Source organism: Pimephales promelas, chromosome 6, assembly GCF_988280905.1.
Source record: "Pimephales promelas chromosome 6, fPimPro1.hap1.1, whole genome shotgun sequence".
In the NCBI taxonomy this organism is placed as follows: Eukaryota; Metazoa; Chordata; class Actinopteri; order Cypriniformes; family Leuciscidae; genus Pimephales; species Pimephales promelas.
In genome coordinates, this window is record NC_142774.1 from 39,871,525 (window position 1) to 39,889,853 (window position 18,329).

Below are 18,329 nucleotides of genomic sequence, written 5' to 3' on the forward strand. Positions count from 1 at the left end.
GCTTCATCGGAATGGTCCGAAACTTGGTGACTTTAATGGTACTTGGTATATGAACACCCAAAAAAATTGGGCACAGGATTTGAAAAATCTAAGTGGTTGTAAAAAAAAATAGTCACACTCAGGACCTTCGGGTTAAAAATGACCCGCATAGGAAATTGGCAAAAATGTGAAAATACTGAGTTTTTTTGTGCGTACAATCTGTAAATCAGCAACGATCTTTAAAAAAAAGCACACAACAGTGAAGGGGTGAATCTATAAAACATCAAGAGTGCAAAACAGACACATCCACACACAAACACACATTTATACACAAACACACCAAAAAATTCAGAATATACATGTGTTTTGCATTTTTAAAAAGCTCAATTTGTCCACCAGATGGCATCCATCTAATTTCAAAAATTGTTTTTATGAGGCCTAGGCTTGACTCCAAAATGAAATACAGCTTTAAAAAAACTAAAACAATATATATTTTTTAAAAATATTTTTTTCTATTATATTCAATGGGGGAAAATTTGGTCATAATTATTGCATTAATACTAATTATAAATTTTTGTATTTTTGAAATTTTCTCAAAACATCAAAAAAAGAAAAGAAAAAATATCAAAAACAAGTAAAAAAAAATAAATATATGATTTCCTTTTTTTAAATATGAATGCCGCCCTTTGGGTCAATTTTAACCCGAAGTTCCCGAGTGTGACTGTTAAACGAAGAACCCCAGAGGGTTAAATTATGGCTAAATTATGGCTCATCAAAGACTAGCTAACCACAAAGCTAGCTAATGCCACTATCATCAGTCTTGTGACAAAAATAAACAAGTTTCTTTTTAAAATGCGTTTTCATATTATTTTAGTTAAAACTCATAAATAACTACAAATAACTAATTTTAGGGAAATCTGTTAATGTTTTGTTGCGTGTTTCTGATTAAAAAAAAAAAAATATTGGCCGATATATCGGAATATCAGATTTTAAAACCAACAAATATTTGTATCTCTATCGGCCTTCAAAATCCTTTATTAGTCAGGCTTTAATTTACATTGACCTTCTGCCATTGCTTATCTTCTTTGTTTTAGAAAGCAGCATTTATATTTAGGCAAGGCAAGTTTATTTATATAGCACATTTCATACACGATGGCAATTCAAAGTGCTTTACATAGAAGAAATTAAAATAATCAAAAGAAATCAGAATAATTAAAACAGTTTAGAATAAAAAATAAGATATAATGAAAAATAAAAATTATGATAAAAATAAAATACAGTAAATTAAAACCATTTAGAATAAAAGGAAGTACAGTAACAGTCGGACGAACAGTGGCACAGTGCTCATTCAGTAAATGCACAGCTAAACAGATGTGTTTTGAGTCTGGACACCTGATATTTAATATAATTTATATTTATTTCGGGTCCTACTTAGGAGACAACGAGCATGTGAAGCTATTTAGATATAACAAGCTGTAAATACACTCATTCCCGCAAAACAAGACCCGAAGAGTGGAAGGAGAATCTTACATTTATAGTTTTATCATTTGTAGTACATCAAGTTAAACAGGAAGGAGAAATGTTGCCTTGGCATCTTGCTGAAATAAAATAAGTTTTTAACTTCATTTTAGTTAACATTTTAGTTAAATATAGCCTCCTAGAATGAGAATGGAGCAACATAACAGCACAATGGCACCATGAAGGTACAAGCATTGTGTGGAAAAGGGGAAAATGTCAGAAGAGAAGCAGTAAATGGCCGTGATGGCGGTGGATGTGCCACAATCCCAAATGAGGGAAGCTGGAGAAAACCAGATACTAAAGACGAAGCTAGAAAGAATGATTCGAGTCAAAGCCAGGGTAGATCTGCTATTGATAGGAGCTCTCGGGACTCTAACATCCCATGGAAGAATGGCTTAAACAAATCCCTGGATATCTGCAGTCAGAAAGGAGCCGGTGGAGGTTGAACGGAAAGATAACTGATAAATAGGGCGAGGATTTATATTTATATCCCTCTAGTGCATACATTATACAATAAAATGGTTAATTCACTTTCCTTGTAGAGAATGGATTCCATTACTAAAATGCAAAACACTTTTTTTTTTTTAATCCAGAGTGGCCCCTGACTTAATAACTAATGATCTTTGCAACGGAAGTGAATCAATCAAAACTAACTTGCATTAGCTGGACAATAACTTTATTCTAGAGCTTAGAGCTGCTGTAAAGCCAAAACAATATCTGTTAGTTTATTATCCTATTATCACTGTAAAGCTGATTTAAACAGTCCACATTGTTAAAAGCGCTATATCAATTAAGGTGACTTGATTGGACTTACGTAAAATATGCATTAAAAAAGTTTATTATTATTTAATTATGTTACAAATTTACAATTATCTGATATATATCAATTTTCATATGTGTATATATATATATATATATATATATGTATATATATGTATGTGTGTATGTATATATATATATATATATATATATATATATATATATATATATGAAGAGTTCAGATGCAAAAGCCTCTAAATGCCATTTGAAATGTTCTTCTTTAATGATGATTTTTATCAAACTTGTATATTTAAGTTCAGTAATTTCACTTAAATAACAATTAATAGGTAATTATCATTGCCATTTAAGTGAAATCACTGAACTTTTAGTGATAAAAGCTTGATAAAAATGACCATTCTAGAAGAAAATTTCAAATGGCACTTAGAGGCTTTTGCATCTGAACTCATCATATATACGTATGTGTATGTATGTATATGTATAAGCAATTCTTCAAAACATACAAATAATGTATATGACTCTAAATGGTTTCAAATTAAGTTCACCCACTAACAAATATGAATCATATTTTTGGTGGGTGAAAAATCAATACAAATAGCTTTGAGGGAATATCTCAGTGAAATATGTGTCCTCCAGATGGTTCAAAAATGCAGACAAAGATGTGGCATGAAAAAAAAATAAAACATTTTTGGTTTATTATTGTGAGGCAACAATGCTGTTTGTCTGAATATACTATGTCTTATATATCTATATGTCTGTCTATCTATCTATCTATCTATCTATCTATCTATCTATCTATCTATCTATCTATCTATCTATCTATCTATCTATCTATCTATCTATCTATCTATCTATCTATCTATCTATATTTGTTCAGTGTATACATAGATGGATAGGTAGATACATTTTTGCCTGGAGCCTTCATAAATTAATATATTAATTTATTTATAAAATAATAAAAGTATTTTTTTTTATTGAAATAGAGTATTTTTATTACATGCACAGCTGACATTGGTACGGGAATAGTAGCTGGAAAACGTAGGGGTAAAAGAGAATCAGAGCAGTGTTTTTCTTTTTCAATTAAAACTCAACAAGTCTCTGTCTATAATTACTCGCGTCACTGGAGACCTGTTGTAAAGTTCTTTTGACATTGTGCTCTACATGAAACATCTATTGTGTTTCTGCAGACGCAAATGAATTACCCAGCAGAGTTCACAATTAACTAGGCAATACGCTTTACCCCGACTGATTGTCATAACCACATAACCATAGTGAAGAATAAAACCTGCTGCACGGTAATTATCCGACTGACAGTTTTCACAGGTGTTTTTATTCTTTTATTTTATTTTATTTTTTACTAAAAATAGGGTGATTTGCTGCATTATAATTCAGTATTAACAGAAAAAAACTTCACAGTTTGTACATGCATTGATTTAGAAGTGATTTCCATTTTTAGTGAAGTGATAATGACAATAAATCTACACTTTCTTTTGCAAGTCACTTTGGTAAGAGAGCACGAGCCAAGAACGTGTAATGTAACCCAATATACACACCAACATAAGTACATCCGCACCTCCATGTATGTTTAAAGCTGGTTCTTCTGTTCCTCAAAAGCAGCAGTTCGTCATGTAGTGAGATGAGCCCGAGGCGGAGAGGGGTTCACCAAGACAAGGCCTGTCAGGCTAGAGTTTAATTGCTGTTTCTCAGACTGAGCGATCACTGAACCAGAGCTTTCAAAAGGCCACGCTATATTTAGCAGAGCACCTCGCTTTCCTACTGTTGCTTTATAGACTCGTTGTTTTAATACTTCATGCTTAAGACTTAACCTCTCTGTGGTTAACCGCAGTAACTCCAGTCAGGATCAGGGAAAGGGGAGATTCTTCCCGCTGAGCTCCAGAGTCGACAGACATCAAGTGCCAAATGAGAGGAAAAAATGACTTGGTTTTAATTTAGGCTATAAATATGACATCTTTCACAAGGATGGTTTCTTTTTTTCTTTCTTTTTTTCTTTATTTGTAATTCAATTCAATTCACATTTATTTGTATAGCAGTTTTCATAATACACATCGTTTTTAAAGCAGAAGATAGATAGACAGATAGATGGATGGATGGATGGATGGATGGATGGATGGATGGATGGATGGATAGATGATGGATGAATCGATGGATGGATCGATTGATAGATAAATGGATGGGTGGATAGACAGACAGAAAGAAGATTAATATATAGATATGTAGATGGATATATAGATATATGAATGGATCGATATATAGATATGTAGATGGATGGATATATATATATATATATATATATATATATGGATGGATGGATGGATATATAGATATAAAGATGGATGGATATATAGATGGATATCTAGATAGATAAATAGATGGATCGATCGATGGATATGTAGATGGATAGATATATAGATGAATGGATGGATGGATATATAGATGGATATATAGATGGATGGATGGATATATAGATATAAAGATGGATGGATGGATGGATGGATAGATTTTCTGAATGATTCACAGCAGGATCAAGTTCATTTCAGATCCTGATCTCACTGTGCTGAGTGTCTTTGTGATCACGTTCATTCGGGGTTCATTAGTATTCAGTGTACAGATCCTCCGTGGGGTTTTCCTCTCTGCCTGTAGTTGCTTTTCATTCGTTTCTCATCCAGCTAGAACTGCTGAGAGGGAGAGGGGTGGAGGTGGAGGGTTTGGGATACACAGCCAGCCTGTCATGGGAACAAGACGGGAATAATGAAGCCATTCAGGAACGACTGCGAGGGGAACTCGAGGGCCGGGACTGTGAACTGGGTTTAACATGTTTCACACAGGTGAAAGTAACAGTGGCATGTTTCAGATGTCAACACAGGGATGTTCTGTCTGGAAGGTCAGAGGACCAGCGAATAGAAAAAGAGACAGTTTTACTTTTTAAAGGAACAGTTACTCCATTAACAATATTAAACCATTAATGGCATCATAGAACATATGGGTTTGTAATGATGAATGGCATGATGGTGAGTAAATGATTAATGCATGTACAGTATACTGCTAATTAATGCATAATAATTTAGAGTATACACACACACACACATATATATATATATATATATATATATATATATATATATATATATATATATGAAGAGTTCAGATGCAAAAGCCTCTAAATGGCATTTGAAATTTTCTTCTTTAATGATGATTTTTATCAAACTTGTATTTTTAAGTTCAGTATTTTCACTTAAATAACAATTAATAGGTAATTATCATTGCCATTTAAGTGAAATTACTGAACTTAAATATACAAGCTTGACAAAAATTATCATTCTAGAAGAAAATGTCAAATGGCACTTAAAGGCTTTTGCATCTGAACTCTTCATATATATATATATATATATATATATATATACATACACTGTATCATGATTTATTCATTCAGTAACTGTGAAATACTGGTTCTTGAGAAATACTGCTCTGATTAAATTATATTATCAAATTATGTTATTGTATGACTTTTTAGTTAAAGAGAAAATATAATTTTCAAGTACTAACTTATAGTTTTATGCTCCCGCCAGACAGTGAGACCCATAACACACTGCAGCACGAGCAGCCAATTCAGATTGTGATGCTACTATTTAAAATTTGGGAGATTTGAGTATGGTGCCACCTGATTGGTCAGACAGCCCAGTCTGCCGTGATTGGCTGACCACTTGCAGAACAGGAAAGCTGGCTTTAGTCTTACCATTTCAATTCAGCGTCTTCATCTTTTGCATCTTTTGCAAGTGCATCGAAGTGGATTTGCTTTTACGCGAGTCTTCTCGACATGAACACATTACACAGATTACAAGCAATATTATTAATTCAATTTAACAAATTAGAATTGAGTAATAATTTATCAAATTAATTCCTTAAAAGTTAACCATTTAAAATGAGTTTTTTTGTTTTAAGTAAATTTAAGTTACCATTATGGTGATCAGTGTTTGTTCAATGTTGGCAATATAGTTCTTAATTAATCTTTGAAGTCTGTCTGTTATTCAGATATTTTTGTTTAATTGTTTGGTGTAAACTTTACTCATTTTAAATGGTTAACTTTTAAGGATTAATTTGAGTAATTATTACTCAATTCTAATTTGTTAAATGTAATTAATAATATTGCTTGTAAATTTCATTGATTAGATATAGCATTTTAATTTTTACAGTGTGGCGGTTCAGCAAAAGAATGAAAAACAAATTCAGAAAATATGAGTTTTAAATGTCTTGAGGGTGAGTAGATGATAGAGAACTTTTCCCTTGAATATATCTTGGTTTAGGACCAAAGCTCATCATAATGTGTTCAATTGCTTTTCGAGTAGCACTTTCCAAAACAAGAGCACCTCTCAAATCACATTCAAAGCCAGATCCGGGATACATATTCATAGGTTTGTAAATTGTGGCATTCAAAAGCTAAACTTTCTCTCCTAAAAAGTTGGATCGTTCACTCAGAATACTGAAAACACAGCCAGTCTTTAGAAACTTCAGCAACTGTTTGACATCCATTGAGTAATAGCATGAGTACCTGCATTCAGAGAGAAAACCCATTGCTATAGTCATTCTGAGTCCTTAAGGTTTCATTTAAAAGTACAAATTCTTTGTACCCGACTATATAGTATTGATGGATGATGGAAAACTTCAATTAGGCTGATGTAAAAAGACTCAAATGCTTCCAATTCATCATTGTAGAGGATAATCACTGAGTTCCTCCGAAGGTTTCTCATTTACTTTATTTTTATTTCTTGTTCACCATTCTCTGAAAAGATGTTTGGAAAGATTTGCATTGTGAAAAGCTTCTATTCATATGGAAAGAAAGAAAGAAAAATACTCAAACTGAACAGGAAAATAATATTTTGAGTCAGAACTCACTCATGTAGATTAATGCCATATATTTCAGTAAAAACATGCATTTTACATATTTCACTCTGAATTTGATAAACATTTGCTAACTTTAATGATACAAAATGAACAACATGAACCCCATGGTGCTTTTTTGGTCTTTAAAAAAAAAACAAAAAAACAAAAACGTTTCACTTTTAGTCCGCATTCGCTTTCACTGTAATGGAAAAGGGCAGGTTGACGGATCTGCCAAAGAAGGAAAAATAAAATCAGAAAATATGAGTTTTAAATGTCTTGAGGGTGAGTAGATGATAGTCACTTTTGGGAGAACTTTTAAAAGCTCATCATAATGTGTTCAATTGGTTTCCGAGTAGCACTTTCCGAAACAAGAGCACCTCTCAATTCACATTCAAAGCCAGATCCGGCATACATATTCAGCATTCATTCATATTCACGGGATGATGATGATGATGATGATAGGTTTGTGTAGGGCATTCAAAAGCTAAACTTTCTTTCCTAAAAAAGTTGGATCATGCACACACAATACTGAAAACACAGCCCTTAAAGGGATTGTTTTGAAATACATTTTTGATATCTTTAGCTTACCTTAAGGGCATCCAAGATGTAGGTGTAGACTGAAGCGATCACTTGGACGTGGCTGTGGCTTCAAGAGGTAAAAACGATATAAATACTGTTCGTTTTCTCACACAAACCGCTCGTTTCGTGTCTTAGGCCATCAATGTGTACTTCCATTCACGAGTCATTAAATCATGTTTAATTTGGACTTCTCTATGCATGCTCTTTGAGGTGGTGACCTTAGACCTCCATTATATGGCTGACGCAAACAATATGACCTAAAAATATCAAAATTGAAAATACTGCGGAAACAAAGACAACTACATCTTGGATGCCCTTGAGGTAAGCTAAAACATACCCAAAATTAATTTCAAAGTGAACTATCCCTTTAATATTGTGCTGTCACTGTAATGGTAATTGATTGTTGCATTTTATTTTATGAAAATGTACAGTGCATTATTAGTATTTACAATCACTGTGAGATTATTCACAAATAAATGCTTAAATTCGGTCACATCAGAAGATTCAACTCATAGTTTTGCTCCATGTTTTCTTTCAGTATGTGTTCATTTACCAGCCAAAGACTCGATCATCTCTTTCAAATCAGTCTGACGAGTTTCCTCCACCTTGTTTTCCGTCGACGATAAAACAAGGACACGTTTATATGGAGCGGTCTTCCAGTGGGGAAACGTCCGTATTTCAATTCCCCTCCCTCTCTAACTTATTTTGGAAATTCATTAGCCTGCATGTGGAAGCAAGAACCCATTTGGTTTGTAAACTCTAATGGGAATGGAAAATTGAAAACTCAGATTTAATTTTATTACAAGTTCCCTTATTTCCATGGGAATTACTGTGTCTCCAATATCCCTGTGCTATTAGTTGTAAGTCAAAGGGCATTCGCAATTAGTCTAGAAAAGAAGGGTATTACGAAAGTGCACATTCTCTTTGTACGTTCTGACCTTAATATCCTTAATATTGTGCCCTTCCATTTTTACCGCCCACTATCTCTTAAATAAATTAAGTTGGCATATAAATGAACTGGAATGATGTCTGTTTAAAAAGAAAAGCTAGTATTGGCATGTTAAACCCGGAAATTCACGGAGGGAAAGCAGATTGCAGGGACGAACACACTGGGAATCATCAAACGAGTGCAGTGCTCATACGGATGCCAAGTATCTGTAACTCCTGATTAAGTCATAGTTATGTTGCCCAACAGCTGCAATATAATGCATGACATTTTTTGAGCTATGCCTAACCATAGTTTTGCCATCATATGTGATATTGACTTTAGACTTTTGTTCTGTTTCAAAGTCAAGTGATCTAAGTAATAAAATTGTGACAACAGATTACAAGCAATATTCTTAATTGAATATTACAGATAACCTTTTCTATTTGTTCATCTGACTGTTATAACTCGGGTATATCAGCCAAACAAAATTTAAAGTGAATGATTTAAGGGTCAAGAGTCCAACTAAAACAAACACTGATCACCATAATGGTGACTTAAAATGATCAGTGGTTCTGCTTGATAACATCTGGTGTCTTCAAGATTGGCAATATAAAATATGAGTTCTTCATTCATCTTTGACATCCATCTGGTTTTGGAAATTTTAGTTTATTTTTTTGTGTTATTTTGACTTAAATGGTTAACTTTTAAGGAATTACTTACTACTAAGTTCTACTTTGTTAAATTTAATTAATAATATTGCTTGCAATCTGTTGTCACAATTTTATTGATTAGATATAGCGTATTCATTTTTACAGTGGGCCTAGACATCATAGAGGCGCTTTTGAAGTGAACCTGCGATGCTCTAGTGCATTATAGGGTTTGGATCAGAGCTCATGCGTTCAGAATTACATTACAAGAGCAGCGTATATATTTAGTGTGACCCATTCGAGAGGTCTGTTGAGGAGGAAATGATGTCATCAATATTTTAAACTAGGGTGTTCCAGAGTAACGCTCAGTAATTCGACTGGAACTTCAATTTATGGCATCAAATATTCAGATGGCCTCTCGCACCTGATGATTTTCTGCCCTGTGAGGTCATGAGCTCAGCGAGTGCTGGAAATAATGAGATGCGGGGGTCGAGGAGTCATTGCCTTCACTTTCAATTCCTGAGAGTTTGAGTTAAATGATAAAACTTTGATAGAGACATCCAATTAGTGATCATTTTTTCTTTTAAAAATCATGTTTTCTGAAAGAAAAGTATAACAGTATTATTCTGCATTGCTATTTATGGAATTTCAAATGTTCTGTCTTATTGTTTATAATCATATTTATTCATATTAGCTAATACATTAGTTAACAAACCATGCATTTTTGGTTACACTTTATTTTAAGGTGTTTGTGTTACAGTGTACAGTAAACAGACATTTAAGTACTGTGTAATGATCATTAAGTATTTGTACTTATTGTACTTAAAGTAGTTTACTTCAAAAAAAAAAAAAAAAAGCTTTTGCTGATAATTTACTCACCCCCATGTCATTCAAGTTGACCATGTCTTTAGTTGTCCAGTCGAAAATAAATGGTTTTTGATGAAAACATAACAGGATTTTTCTCCATCTAATGCACTTCATTGGGAACCAAACGATTCAAGGTCCAAATGAGAGTTTCAGTGCAAACTGTTCAAAGAGCTTTAAACGATTCAGACGATGAATAAGGGTCTTATCACGCGAAACGATCGCTCATTTAAATAACAAAAAACAAAGTTTAAGTTTTATAAGCTCAAATGCTCGCCTTGCTCTGTTCTGTGACGCGCATTCGCGACCCTCCTGTTCGAACTCGTTTATCAAAATGAACAAATCTTTTTCCGAGTCAGTTCGTTTGTTTCGTTCGTTGAATGAACCAAATGACTCGAAAAAGATTCTTTCATTTTGATGAACGAGTTCGAACAGGACAGTTGCAAATGCATTTGAGCTTATAAAACTTAAAGTTTTGTTATTTATTTTTTATTTATTTTTGTATCTTTCTTTTTTTAGAACAAAAACTTGAACGTTATAACATTACAACTTTAATCATAAGGTTTTTCCTTTATATTGCACATTTGTTTATTCATAACAAAATAAACCTAGGAATCAATCAATGCATTCATGTTAGAGTCATTTCCTGTGTGCATCCTGTGTTTTCTTCTATTTTTACAGTACTGGCAGGACGGTTGCCAGCAAGTCACTGTATTTCGATTTCCAGTAACTCTAGCTAGTCCAAGGCCGAAAAAAGGTCCATTCCGTCCTTGAGCTGTAGGCAAATGGACGTGGGTTGGTGGACCACAAGAAGATCAGAGAAACTCAAAATTTGTCCCCTGTCGACTTTTTCAGTGCAAATAAAAGTTTCACTGATCTTCTTGAAACTCTGGATTCTGATAGAGGGCCATGGGACTTAGACCTGAGTGCAAAAATGGAGGCTCTAGACCCTTCCAGAGCTGAGATATTGAGATCTCATGTAGCATTTATACCATTATAAATATCTCAATATCTCAGCACTGGAAGGGTCTGGAACCTCCATTTTTGCACTCAGGTCTAAGTCCCATGGCCCTCTATCAGAATCCAGAGTTTCAAGAAGATAGGAGAAACTAAAAATTTCGACCCGAAAAAAAAAAAACATAAGGGGTACCACTGTCGTTTTTTTTTCGGGCCGAATTTTTGAGTTTCGATATCTCAGCTCTGGAAGGGGCTAGAGCCTCCATTTTTGCACTCAGGTCTAAGTCCCATGGCCCTCTATCAGAATCCAGAGTTTCAAGAAGATAGGAGAAACTAAAAATTTCGACCCGAAAAAAAAAAACATAAGGGGTACCACTGTCGTTTTTTTTTCGGGCCGAATTTTTGAGTTTCGATATCTCAGCTCTGGAAGGGGCTAGAGCCTCCATTTTTGCACTCAGGTCTAAGTCTCATGGCCCTCTATCAGAATCCATAGTTTTAGGAAGACTGGAGAAACTTAAATTTTCGCCCCAAAAAAAAAAAACGTAAGGGGTACCACTGTCGTTTTTTTTTTCGGGCCGAATTTTTGAGTTTCCATATCTCAGCTCTGGAAGGGGCTAGAGCCTCCATTTTTGCACTCAGGTCTAAGTCTCATGGCCCTCTATCCGAATCCAGAGTTTTGGGAAGATTGGAGAAACTTATATTTTCACCCGAAAAAAAAAACGTAAGGGGTACCACTGTCGTTTTTTTTTCGGGCCGAATTTTTGAGTTTCGATATCTCAGCTCTGGAAGGGGCTAAAGCCTCCATTTTTGCAATCAGGTCTAAGTCTCATGGCCCTCTATCAGAATCCAGAGTTTTGGGAAGATTGGAGAAACTTAATTTTTCACCCGAAAAAAAAAAACATAAGGGGTACCACTGTCGTTTTTTTTTCGGGCCGAATTTTTGAGTTTCCATATCTCAGCTCTGGAAGGGGCTAGAGCCTCCATTTTTGCACTCAGGTCTAAGTCTCATGGCCCTCTATCAGAATCCAGAGTTTTGGGAAGATTGGAGAAACTTAATTTTTTGCCCAAAAAAAAAAACGTAAGGGGTACCACTGTCGTTTTTTTTTCGGGCCAAATTTTTGAGTTTCCATATCTCAGCTCTGGAAGGGGCTAGAGCCTCCATTTTTGCACTCAGGTCTAAGTCTCATGGCCCTCTATCAGAATCAGGAGTTTTGGGAAGATTGGAGAAACTTAATTTTTCGCCCAAAAAAAAAAAACGTAATGGGTACCACTGTCGTTTTTTTTTCGGGACGAATTTTTGAGTTTCCATATCTCAGCTCTGGAAGGGGCTAGAGCCTCCATTTTTGCACTCAGGTCTAAGTCTCATGGCCCTCAATCCGAATCCAGAGTTTTGGGAAGATTGGAGAAACTTAATTTTTCACCCGAAAAAAAAAAACGTAAGGGGTACCACTGTCGTTTTTTTTTTCGGGCCGATTTTTTGAGTTTCGATATCTCAGCTCTGGAAGGGGCTAGAGCCTCCATTTTTGCACTCAGGTCTAAGTCTCATGGCCCTCTATCAGAATCCAGAGTTTTGGGAAGATTGGAGAAACTTAATTTTTCGCCCAAAAAAAAAAAAAACGTAAGGGGTACCACTGTCCTTTTTTTTTCGGGCCGAATTTTTGAGTTTCCATATCTCAGCTCTGGAAGGGGCTAGAGCCTCCATTTTTGCACTCAGGTCTAAGTCTCATGGCCCTCTATCAGAATCCAGAGTTTTGGGAAGATTGGAGAAACTTAATTTTTCGCCCAAAAAAAAAAACGTAAGGGGTACCACTGTCCTTTTTTTTTCGGGCCGAATTTTTGAGTTTCCATATCTCAGCTCTGGAAGGGGCTAGAGCCTCCATTTTTGCACTCAGGTCTAAGTCTCATGGCCCTCTATCAGAATCCAGAGTTTTGGGAAGATTGGAGAAACTTAATTTTTCGCCCAAAAAAAAAAACGTAAGGGGTACCACTGTCGTTTTTTTTTCGGGACGAATTTTTGAGTTTCCATATCTCAGCTCTGGAAGGGGCTAGAGCCTCCATTTTTGCACTCAGGTCTAAGTCTCATGGCCCTCAATCCGAATCCAGAGTTTTGGGAAGATTGGAGAAACTTAATTTTTCACCCGAAAAAAAAAAAACGTAAGGGGTACCACTGTCGTTTTTTTTTCGGGCCGATTTTTTGAGTTTCGATATCTCAGCTCTGGAAGGGGCTAGAGCCTCCATTTTTGCACTCAGGTCTAAGTCTCATGGCCCTCTATCAGAATCCAGAGTTTTGGGATGATTGGAGAAACTTAATTTTTCGCCCAAAAAAAAAAAACGTAAGGGGTACCACTGTCGTTTTTTTTTTTTGGGCCGAATTTTTGAGTTTCGATATCTCAGCTCTGGAAGGGGCTAGAGCCTCCATTTTTGCACTCAGGTCTAAGTCTCATGGCCCTCTATCAGAATCCAGAGTTTTGGGAAGATTGGAGAAACTTAATTTTTCGCCCAAAAAAAAAAACGTAAGGGGTACCACTGTCGTTTTTTTTTCGGGCCGAATTTTTGAGTTTCGATATCTCAGCTCTGGAAGGGGCTAGAGCCTCCATTTTTGCAATCAGGTCTAAGTCTCATGGCACTCTATCAGAATCCAGAGTTTTGGGAAGATTGGAGAAACTTAATTTTTCGCCCAAAAAAAAAAAACGTAAGGGGTACGTACCACTGTCGTTTTTTTTTCGGGCCGAATTTTTGAGTTTCGATATCTCAGCTCTGGAAGGGGCTAGAGCCTCCATTTTTGCAATCAGGTCTAAGTCTCATGGCCCTCTATCAGAATGCAGAGTTTTGGGAAGATTGGAGAAACTTATTTTTTTGCCCCAAAAAAAAAACGTAAGGGGTACCACTGTCGTTTTTTTTTCGGGCCGAATTTTTGAGTTTCGATATCTCAGCTCTGGAAGGGGCTAGAGCCTCCATTTTTGCACTCAGGTCTAAGTCTCATGGCCCTCTATCAGAATCCAGAGTTTTGTGAAGATTGGAGAAACTTAATTTTTCGCCCAAAAAAAAAACGTAAGAGGTACAACTGTCGTTTTTTTTTTTCGGGCCGAATTTTTGAGTTTCGATATCTCAGCTCTGGAAGGGGCTAAAGCCTCCATTTTTGCAATCAGGTCTAAGTCTCATGGCCCTCTATCAGAATCCAGAGTTTTGGGAAGATTGGAGAAACTTAATTTTTCGCCCAAAAAAAAAAACATAAGGGGTACCACTGTCGTTTTTTTTTTTCGGGCCGATTTTTTGAGTTTCCATATCTCAGCTCTGGAAGGGGCTAGAGCCTCCATTTTTGCACTCAGGTCTAAGTCTCATGGCCCTCAATCCGAATCCAGAGTTTTGGGAAGATTGGAGAAACTTAATTTTTCACCCGAAAAAAAAAAACGTAAGGGGTATCACTGTCGTTTTTTTTTCGGGCCGAATTTTTGAGTTTCCATATCTCAGCTCTGGAAGGGGCTAGAGCCTCCATTTTTGCACTCAGGTCTAAGTCTCATGGCCCTCTATGAGAATCCAGAGTTTTGGGAAGATTGGAGAAACTTAATTTTTCGCCCAAAAAAAAAAACCGTAAGGGGTACCACTGTCGTTTTTTTTTTCGGGCCGAATTTTTGAGTTTCCATATCTCAGCTCTGGAAGGGGCTAGAGCCTCCATTTTTGCACTCAGGTCTAAGTCTCATGGCCCTCTATCAGAATCCAGAGTTTTGGGAAGATTGGAGAAACTTAATTTTTCGCCCCAAAAAAAAAAACGTAAGGGGTACCACTGTCATTTTTTTTTCGGGCCGAATTTTTGAGTTTCCATATCTCAGCTCTGGAAGGGGCTAGAGCCTCCATTTTTGCAATCAGGTCTAAGTCTCATGGCACTCTATCAGAATCCAGAGTTTTGGGAAGATTGGAGAAACTTAATTTTTCGCCCAAAAAAAAAAAAACATAAGGGGTACGTACCACTGTCGTTTTTTTTTCGGGCCGAATTTTTGAGTTTCGATATCTCAGCTCTGGAAGGGGCTAGAGCCTCCATTTTTGCAATCAGGTCTAAGTCTCATGGCCCTCTATCCAGACATGGGGACTTGTGACTTGGTGACTTGGACTCGAGTCGACTCGAGTCGCTATTTTTATGACTTGTGACTTGACTTGACAAAAAATAAAATACTTGAGACTTGACTCGGACTTGGGAGTTAAAGACTCGGGACTTGACTTGACTTGAGACATGATGACTTGAATGACTTGAGTGTTAATCACATCATGTTTTCAGTTTGAATATAAAATATATAAATTATGTAAAAAAAAATAAAGTTGATCCAGCTGGAGCGCAGGCTGAGAATAGCGCTGTCATGACTGGATCACGAGATCATCAGTCATGCCCGCACACCACGCCCACTTACATCAGATCACATCAACATGTAAGCCGGAGGGATACCGAGGGTCGTTGCTTTCGGCTTCAAGAATTTCTCAAAACAAGATGGCAAAAGAATAGCGCTTTGCAAGACATGCAACGTTAAGATCGCGGACAGTCAGATGACAACCTCCAATTTCGTCCGTCATTTGAAGAGCCATTCTGCCCAGTAAGTGCTTGTCAATTTGTTAATGTTATCTGGTTAGCTCGTTCGTAGTTAGCTAGCTAATGTAAGTTAAAGGAGAACTCCGGCGCAAAATTACACATTTCCTAGTCAACCATTATCTGAGATTTGTTTTCATGATTGCCGAATGTAAATAGTTTTATCTATAAAAACAGTTTAGCCTATAACGCTAGTATATAAGTTAGGGCATAGAGTAATGACAAATAAAAATAGCTTGTTATTACCACAAGGCTCAAAATAGCCCCACACTAACATAATAAGTGTCCCTACATTCAAAACGAAGCATTGAGAACTTTGTCAGTGTCCATACAGTTTAATAAGAAGATATTTTATACACACAGTCAACTTCGCGAATACAGGAAGAAGCTCAGGGAGTTCAGTTTTCCTGTAGGAACCCCTAGCAATACTGCCGTACAAAGGCAAAGCGCAGTAACTACACATTTGGTCAAAAATGAGTTAAGACTTGTAATGGGCTTTATGACATGTGTTCTGTCTTGTGAAAAAATATCTGGGTTAAATTATGTCCCATTTCGGAGATGCATTACCACATAATCTACCCATAACATGTTTTACTGGCTGGTATAAAAACTTTAAAGACCTTTTTCTCTCTGTTTCTTTGTTTGTGTAGTTAGTTACTGCACTTTGTCTTTGTAGCAACCAATAACGTTCCGGAGGGAGGATTTCTACAACTTGCTTGAACAGTTCCATTTTATTCTGAACACAAATTTTAAACACACACCAGTCAACAATAAATCAGGTTTATATTAATATATTTTCTTAAATGCATTTTAAATAATAAAAATAAACTAAAAATTTATTTTTATCAAACTTGACTGGGTGTAATTACTGGGAGTAAGTGAGTAATGTCTAATGCTTTTTGAAAACTTAAGGCTTTTTTCATAAAACAAGTCAGGACATCATCTAATTTTTGTATACATTTTTATTTCTTTAAATTAGTAAGCTAGTAAATTAATGCGTCATTGTACCCAAATGCACTTCCGAATGCGCCTCTGTCCATTTCAAACCAAACTGATGCCCATAGATGCACGTTTAGAAGAGTTTCAATTACATGGGAGGGAGTAGCCAGCTAGCTCTCTGTTTTGTTTGAACATCAACATAAGTGATGTTACCCCGCCATTGCTGATACATTTAAAACATTTAAAACATTTCAAATTGCTGAAAATTTAAAACATTTCAAACACACTATTGGCAGAAGTGAAAAATAAATAATTGTATTAAGTTACAATTTTGTTTGATTCCATGATGTATTTTACTGAACATGAGTATTTACAATGCAAATCCAAATTATTGTAATTTACTGGCAAATACTTATCTTGTCTTTTCACTTTATTAAGATCAGATTCTGCATGTAAAATTACAATAATAAGGTGACTTGACTTGCACTTGACTTGACCTACTACAAGACTTGACTTGACTTGACTTGACATAGCCTGTGACTTGACTTGACTTGACTTGCCCCCCCAAAAAATACTTGGGACTTACTTGAGACTTGACGGTTAAGACTTGAGACTTACTTGAGACTTGCACATGTGTGACTTGGTCCCATCTCTGCCTCTATCAGAATGCAGAGTTTTGGGAAGATTGGAGAAACTTATTTTTTTGCCCCAAAAAAAAAACGTAAGGGGTACCACTGTCGTTTTTTTTTCGGGCCGAATTTTTGAGTTTCGATATCTCAGCTCTGGAAGGGGCTAGAGCCTCCATTTTTGCACTCAGGTCTAAGTCTCATGGCCCTCTATCAGAATCCAGAGTTTTGTGAAGATTGGAGAAACTTAATTTTTCGCCCCAAAAAAAAACGTAAGAGGTACAACTGTCGTTTTTTTTTTCGGGCCGAATTTTTGAGTTTCGATATCTCAGCTCTGGAAGGGGCTAAAGCCTCCATTTTTGCAATCAGGTCTAAGTCTCATGGCCCTCTATCAGAATCCAGAGTTTTGGGAAGATTGGAGAAACTTAATTTTTCGCCCAAAAAAAACAAACATAAGGGGTACCACTGTCGTTTTTTTTTTCGGGCCGATTTTTTGAGTTTCCATATCTCAGCTCTGGAAGGGGCTAGAGCCTCCATTTTTGTACTCAGGTCTAAGTCTCATGGCCCTCAATCCGAATCCAGAGTTTTGGGAAGATTGGAGAAACTTAATTTTTCACCCGAAAAAAAAAAAACGTAAGGGGTATCACTGTCGTTTTTTTTTCGGGCCGAATTTTTGAGTTTCCATATCTCAGCTCTGGAAGGGGCTAGAGCCTCCATTTTTGCACTCAGGTCTAAGTCTCATGGCCCTCTATGAGAATCCAGAGTTTTGGGAAGATTGGAGAAACTTAATTTTTCGCCCAAAAAAAAAAAACGTAAGGGGTACCACTGTCGTTTTTTTTTTCGGGCCGAATTTTTGAGTTTCCATATCTCAGCTCTGGAAGGGGCTAGAGCCTCCATTTTTGCACTCAGGTCTAAGTCTCGTGGCCCTCTATCAGAATCCAGAGTTTTGGGAAGATTGGAGAAACTTAATTTTTCGCCCAAAAAAAAAAACGTAAGGGGTACCACTGTCGTTTTTTTTTTTTTTCGGGCCGAATTTTTGA